Genomic DNA, 7,684 nt, shown 5'->3' with positions numbered 1-7,684 from the left:
GAAGCACCTAGATGTCTTCCCCATTGGTACAGAAGCATTCTTCTATTTGGATTTTGTACAGGACATTATATATAAAGCAACCAGATGTTGCCATAGTGGATAGAGTACCGGGCCTGCAGTCAGGAAAATTCGTCTTCCTGAGTTCAAATTTGGCCTGAGTTACTTATTAGCTGTGTGACCTTGGCCAAGTCACTTGATCCCGTTTGCCTCAGGTTCTTCATCTGTAAAATGAGCTGGAGAAGGAAATGGCAAACCATGCCAGTATCTTTGCCCATGTTTTCATGACTGAAACAACTTAACAACAATAAGACATTACCCATGACACTAGTGAGTACCACTACAATTCTAAAGCACCTTAAAGCTCCTATAATCAGGAATAAAATATTATAGTAATGCTATGTTAAAAAAATAGTGTATATAAAAACTGATAGCACAATTTACTTAATCCTGCCAAAAGTAAAATAAAGTCAATTTTTAACTAAAGTAAATATTGATATAAATTGTCCGTAGGTATTTCTAGAGAAACTTCTTTTACTAGAAAAGAATATGTCAAAGAGTCTGACTTCAAATTTCAAAATGAAAAATTCTGAGCAACAGAAATATTTTAATACTTAATGGTGGGGGAAGCTGAGCAGCTGGCACAATGTTGGGTCATGAGGGTGGTAAGAAGAAGCCTCTGAAACAGCCCAAGAAGCAAACCAAGGAAATGGATGACGAAGATATAGCTTTCAAACAACAAAAAAAAAAGAACAGAAAAAACTGGAAGAGTTAAAAAGAAAAGCTGTTGGGAAGGGACCACTTGCCAGTGGTGGAATTAAGAAATCTGGCCAAAGATAGATGTTCCTGTGTAGATAAGACGGTGATTCCTTTTGGTTTCTTTCTTGCTTTGTGACATCTGCATTTCCTACTTCAACATCTGTTGCCACCTGCAGTAAAAATTGTGTTATCTTAATGAGTCTATTGTACATTGTAATAAATTTAAAAAAAATAGTAACACATACTTATATAGAGTTTAGGCTTTACAAATCATTTCATTCACAGCAACCCTAGGTTACTAGTCGCTAGTTCAAGTATTATTTTACAGATGAGGAAACTGGAGCTCAGAGAGTTCAAATGACTTTCTCATGACCACACCAATAGCAAGTATCCAAGGCCAACACTCCATCCACTAGATTATACTATACCATGCCTCAATTAAAGGGCCTCCTCAAATGACACCAAAGGAAAGTATGATGAATGCTGGCTGGGAAGGCTTTAATAGTTATAAGATGATAGATCTGGGGTTTGACATAACTTCAGAGGTCATCTAGTTCAACCTCCTCATTTTACAGATAAAGAAACTGAGACCAAGGGAGGATAAGTCACTTAGCATCCCACAAGTAGTAATCTTCAGAAGCTAAAGTTCAACCTTGGACTTCTGACTCCAAAGACAGAGTGCTCTTTTCCCTTCATTTTGCTGGCCTATAACATGGACACTAATTCACTTAATACATGTCTGGGTTTTTAAAAATTAATTGATATTTGTGGTTTGTAATATCACCTTCATTTCCCAATTTTCCCCTTTTTCTTCTCCACCCAGAGAGCCATCCCTTATAACAAGGAACAGGAGATAGAAAAGAAATCAGTTCAGCAAAACTAACCATCAACACAGCCACTGAATTTGACAATGTATATAATGTTCTACACCTATAATCTCCTACCTCTTCAAGGAAGGGAAGAAGGCACATCAATAAATGATGGTTGAATTGGATTTCACTAATGGCTTCCAGTGGCTTAAAACCCTTAGACCCTGATGCTTTGAGAGCAAGAATAGTGGAAATTAGATGAGGTGCAATCAAAAGTGGCACTAGGTGAGGAGGATGAATCATTGGACTATGTTTCGCTCCTATCTCTGTCACTTGTTGGTCATGTGACATCAGACAGGTCATTTTGCCTCTCAGCTTTGATTTTATAAACTATAAAATAAAAATAAAATCATTTGCAATATAGCCCTCATTGAGTTTGTTGTAGGAGCAATATCTGCCCTACATAAACTGGGTTCTTTTTCCCCTAAAAGACAATGAGGGGGCAGCTAGGTGGCGCAGTGGATAGAGCACTGGCCCTGGAGTCAGGAGTACTGTGGGGATCAATTTTTAATTGGGGAGTGCTAGCTAAGCGGCTCGCCGAAATATTGGGGCAAGGAAGGAAAACCGGCAGCCTCCCTCAAAACAGAACAAGATTTATTTTAACAAGAACGAACTTAAAAAACACACACACACACACACACACACACAAACAGGATCAGTAGGATCAAGGGAAAGGAAATAAAAATGGGGAAAGGGAAATTATAATACCTGAAAAATACCACCTCCCAGAAATCAGCTGAAAATACACAACAGAACACCTGTAGCTTTCCAGCTTCCACCTAGAATGCCCAATTCTCCTCCCCCAAACCTAGAAACACCCCACACAGTCCCAGCCAATGGGATGGCCGCTCTGACAGTCACATGACTGCCCTCACTAGGCTTCCAATCATTATAATTTTGCTAGGCCCATGTAGGTGTTGGCGAGTGGTGATGGCGTGAGGTGCCAGAGCCCTGGCAATGGCCACAACCGGTGGCTGGAGCACCGTGCGGTTTGCGGAGCCCCAGGCCAGTGCTCGCCGAAGCATAAAACCCTCAAATAACAATTAATTCTTTACAGTAACTCAGTTCAAATCCGGCCTCAGACACTTAACACTTACTAGCTGTGTGACCCTGGGCAAGTCACTTAACCCCAATTGCCTCACTAAAAAAAAAAAAGACAATGAAACCATCTTTGAAGTTTAATTGGTCCAGGAGACTAAAGCTAGAATTGTTAATATTTTCCTGCTTAACTAAAAATAAGAGCTTAGCTCACAAGAAATTGTGGATTCCTCGGGCTTGATACACACTGCTGAAAGGGTAGAACACATTAGCAAATGTGGAAACGGGAATAGTACCCAAAGTAATCAATTCTGTATCTTTGCTGAATAGCCTTTCCATGCTATTGTTAAGTATATTTCATTTGTTTAATATTATATGATTTGTGAGTCTGTTAATTCATTTTTATCCTAAGCCTGAACCCCCCAACCAGCATGAATCAGGGCTGGCCCAGATCAGGTTTGTTTTAAGAAATACACTGTACAAACCTGAAAGAGCTACAGAAATGTGAATTTTTGCTGTGGTGTGGCCTCCTTTCTCTGGTTAAAAAAACAGCAAAGAAGAATGGGTTCCATTCATTCATTCATTCATTCATTCATTCATTCATTCATCCACCCACTCACCCATCTATCCATCCATCCACTCACCCATCCATCCATCCACCCACCCATCTATCCATCCATCCATCCATCCATCCATCTATCCATTCAACACCCAGTTAGTAAGTGCATCCCATGTGCTTGGTATGCTAGAACAAAAATGAAAATCTGTGCTCTCAAGAAGCTTGCATTCTCTTGTAGAGAAACAGCATGTGCACTAATAAGTAAGTACAGAATATATACAGAGTAAACACAAAATGATTGCAAGGGGTGAGGGTTGGAAGCACACTAGCCATTGGGGGTGGGGAAATCAGAATAGTCTTTGTGTAGGAGGTGAACCTGGAACAGATCTTTGAAGAAAGCTCAGGATTCTAAGAGGCAGAGGTGGACAAGGAGTGCATTCCAAATATGGGCAGCAACCTGTGCAAGGGCACAAGAGTATAAAATGAGAGTTCTGAGTTTAGGGGACAGCATATTGTTCAGTGTGGCTGAAACATGATGTTCCGTCAAGGAAACATTTTGTTTCTTGAGGAACAACAGGGGGGACTGTAACGATTGGAATAACGCCACCTGCTGGATACTTACTGTAGAAGAGTTCTGCCCATGAAGGGAAGGTCTTTGAGGGCAAGACCAGGCATCAGGAAGTGACGCAGACTAGTGGGAGGAGGAAGGAAGAGACTGGCGCTGAGTCTCGGTCTTTTTCCTGAGGACGCTGGCGGAGAAGGGAGCTAGAAATGTGCTCTCCCTTTAATAGATAGGAATCTAGGCCTTTCTCTCTCTCTTTACCAAATTCTTATTCTCCTTAATAAATGCTTAAAAACCTAACTCTTGCTAAAGCTTATAATTTATTGGCGACCACTCATTAGATATTTTAGACAGACTAGCTAGAATTTTAGCCCTTAACAATGATGCTGTGAAAAGGCACGAGTTAGGAGGTGGAATGTCATGTATGAAGAACAGCAATGGACTAGAAAAATAGGAAGTTAAGGGACAAGGAGAAATCCTTTCTCTCCCCCGCTCCAGTTCTTTTTTGTGTGACTTTAACATTTTTTGAAACCATAAAATTTTCCATTTTGAAGTCGAAAGGCCAGACTTTCTGCCTTTTCTATTTATTCTGAGTTGACCTGTAGAAAATACTTACATTTTAGGGGCAGCTAGGTGGCACAGTGGATAGAGCACTGGCCCTGAAGTCAGGAGTACCTGAGTTCAAATCCGGCCTCAGACACTTAACACTTACTAGCTGTGTGACCATGGGCAAGTCACTTAACCCCAATTGCCTCACTAAAAAAAAAAAAAAATTAAAAAAAAAAAAAAAAGAAAATACTTACATTTTAAACTGATTCCCAGGCTCCAGAAGGTGACCTGCGCTGGAAAAGTTAGAACTCTTCCTTTCTGCTTAATTCAGACACAGGAAGAAGACTGGAAAAAAAGTTAAGACTAGCTTTAATACTTGGAACCCTGGGCAGGTTCCTTTCTCCCTGACTTGTCAGGTGAAGGCAAACAACAGCCTTGCTTTGTCTCCATTGTCCCCATGGTTCTCAGTTATTTGACCTATGTCTCTCTAACCGATAGGCAAAACAGATTTCATGGTGATAGGTCTATCACCTTAGAAGAAAGATTAAGGCAAAACAATACAGTAAAGGAGCACACCCAGTAACCTAAAGGCCAAACAACTCCCTGCCCTCAAAAAACCAAGGCTTCAGTGTCCTGGCTCTAGCCTGAGCAGATTTGCTCAAATACCTGCTGATGCTGGACTGAAGATGCCTGCTGCTTTAGACTGGGGTAGGAGACTGCTCTATGATGGACTGTTATTTTGCAACAAAGAGCCCCCATAGTCATTCCTCCTACACGAAGCATCCAGCTTTATTGCCTAGTGTACCTCTTTCTGTGGGAGGTAGCAGCTGGCTTAGAACTAGATGTGAGGGGCAGCTAGGTGGCGCAGTGGATAAAGCACTGGCCCTGGATTCAGGAGGACCTGAGTTCAAATCCAGCCTCAGAAACTTACTAGCTGTGTGACCCTGGGCAAGTCACTTAACCCCAATTGCCTCACCCCCCCCAAAAAAAAAGAACTAGATGTGGACACATGTCACTAAACTAAGCTCATCTGTAATTGAAGGTTGTAAAGGGGAAAGGTTCTTTCTCCAACAGAAGGATTAGATCAATCAATGGATATTTATTAAGCACCTACTATGTGTCAGGCACTGTGCCAATCTCAGTGTCTAAGGGCCAGAGATAAGCAGTCAGGTTCTTCCTCTGCTCCCTATTTTATAACAACCATTGTCCTTTACCACTGGCTTTGTTGAACCTGAGAGTAGACAGGTGGATGTAGTACAAGGGTCTCTGCCCCAGAGGGGTTTCAGTCGGGAGGAAAAGAGGGCTTGGAACTCAATCAATCACCTTGGCCTTATTTTCCTGTTCCTCTGATCATGAGTGTGACCAGACTGGTAGAGCCATTGAGTTAAGTCCCTGCAGATCTTGCACATGTCATTGTAGTACATGGCCTGGCCCTGGACCATTGACCCCCAGACTTGGCTGGAAGTAGTCAAGAGAGCTGCTGTAGAGACCAGACATCTCCAGGAGCTTGTTGTTTGGGGCTGCAAAGTCAGCCTCCACAGACTGAAGTTCTGACTGTACCTGGTGGAGTTTGGCCAGCATTGGCCCAGGCTTTTCTTTCTCCTGATATTTCTCCATCTTGTTCTGAAACTTCCTGGAGACCTGCAGGGCCTATACATGCTATTTCATTACCATGTTGAAAGTGGGCGAGATAGTGCCAACTATTTTAAAGAGCTCAGGCATGGTATTATGTTTGTGTTTTCATAATTAAAAGTATCCATGTTTCATGACTGTATCTAGGGCTCTCATCATGTTAAAAAAAATTCCTGGTCTTGCCCACAAAGTAGATTGGACAGGAGATCAGAAGAGATCTTTATAGCTGAGATGGACATGGCCAGACCAGCATTGGTGTTTTCCATTGTGGCTTTCTCCTGCTTTTTGGTCTGATCTTCCAGCTGCTAGAGATTTCCATTTTTCGTTTCAAAGCCTCTTTCTACTCTCTTGGGGACAATTTGTTCTTTAGGCTGCCTGATATTTTTTAGGCTTTACTTTGAAAAAAAAATTAATTGTTTTTTTTTTCTCCCAAATAACAAGCATTTATGTTCTCTCTCCCACTCCTCCCTACACAATTGGATAATACAAAAGAAAAAGAAAGGGAAAAACATAACAAATATACATAGTCAAATAAAACAAATCCCCACATAGTTCATGTCAAAAGTGTCTCTCATTCTGAATTATAGATCCATTGTCTCTGGGAGAAGGTGGGTAGTGTACTATATCTTCAGTTCTCTGGAATTGTGGTTAGCCATTGTGTTGGTCAGCTCTAAAGTCTTTCAAGGTTATTTTTAATAGTATTGTTCTAATTGTTCTAGTTCTGCTCATTTAACTCTGAATCAAGTCATGGAGGTCTTTGTGTTTTTTCTGAAACTCCATTTAATCAATTCCTCTTTGGGCTTTCTAATCTTGAATGGATCCAGGTGTTCATGCTGGATCAGCATTAGCCCAACCCAGCACCAGTCCTATCTACAGGGCCATGTCAAAATTTGGGCTACTCCTAGGCTCCCCCAGAACTCCTTATCATTCTGTGTGGAAGTAGCTGGAATCTTTTACTCCAGATTCATTGTTTGAAACATCTTCAACTTTTCAGTCATTTTCTAGGAACAGCACATCCCACCTGCAAAGGCAAACTGAAACCTAGGACACCATTCAACCATAGTAGGTGCTCTGGAAATAGCCATTGGCTGGTTGAGAAGAAGGCAGTGGGAGGCACCCCAAATGAAATCACTTCATTTACTTGACAGCTGTAAGTGGGTTTGGACATATGCCCAGTAGTGTGCTAGGGATGGGGGGAGATAGGACAATTATATGACATAGTCCATTAACATTTCATTAAGAAGAGTCTGCTCTCTGTACATGAGGCTTTGGAAGAAGATATTTCCCAGTTCAATCACCTATGCATGTTTCTGAATCAAAAAATTAGGAAATGTGGACCAGCAAAAGATACAATACCATATAACAAGCATTTACTTATTAAGCACCCTCTATGTGGATAGAATTGTGGTATGCATGCACTAGGGAGACACAAAGTTCAGATAAGACATGCTTTCAAGGAGAGTATTGGATGATATAATTGGGGAATTAGATACTAATACTGAAAGCTAAAATATACACTATGATAGGATTAAACTAATCTAAGTACTACAAAACGAAGTACTGTGTAAGATCTTAGGGAAGATATGGGGGAGAGAAGTAGATCATGGATGGTTTCCTGGAGAAAATGACAATTGAATTTGTAAAGAATAATGATAACTGAAATTTATATAACATTTTAAAGTTTACAAAGGGAAAGAAGTGTTACCACTAAATGGGTTC

General features: G+C 40.9%; 1 pseudogene; it reads left to right on the top strand.

The window, feature by feature from the left end:
* The first annotated feature begins 643 nt into the window (after positions 1 to 643).
* LOC122739985 lies at positions 644 to 837 on the top strand (annotated as a pseudogene).
* The last annotated feature ends 6,847 nt before the right edge of the window (positions 838 to 7,684 follow it).

This window comes from Dromiciops gliroides, chromosome 2 (assembly GCF_019393635.1).
Source record: "Dromiciops gliroides isolate mDroGli1 chromosome 2, mDroGli1.pri, whole genome shotgun sequence".
NCBI classification, from domain to species: domain Eukaryota; kingdom Metazoa; phylum Chordata; class Mammalia; order Microbiotheria; family Microbiotheriidae; genus Dromiciops; species Dromiciops gliroides.
This window is presented reverse-complemented; position numbering and strand designations above follow the sequence as displayed.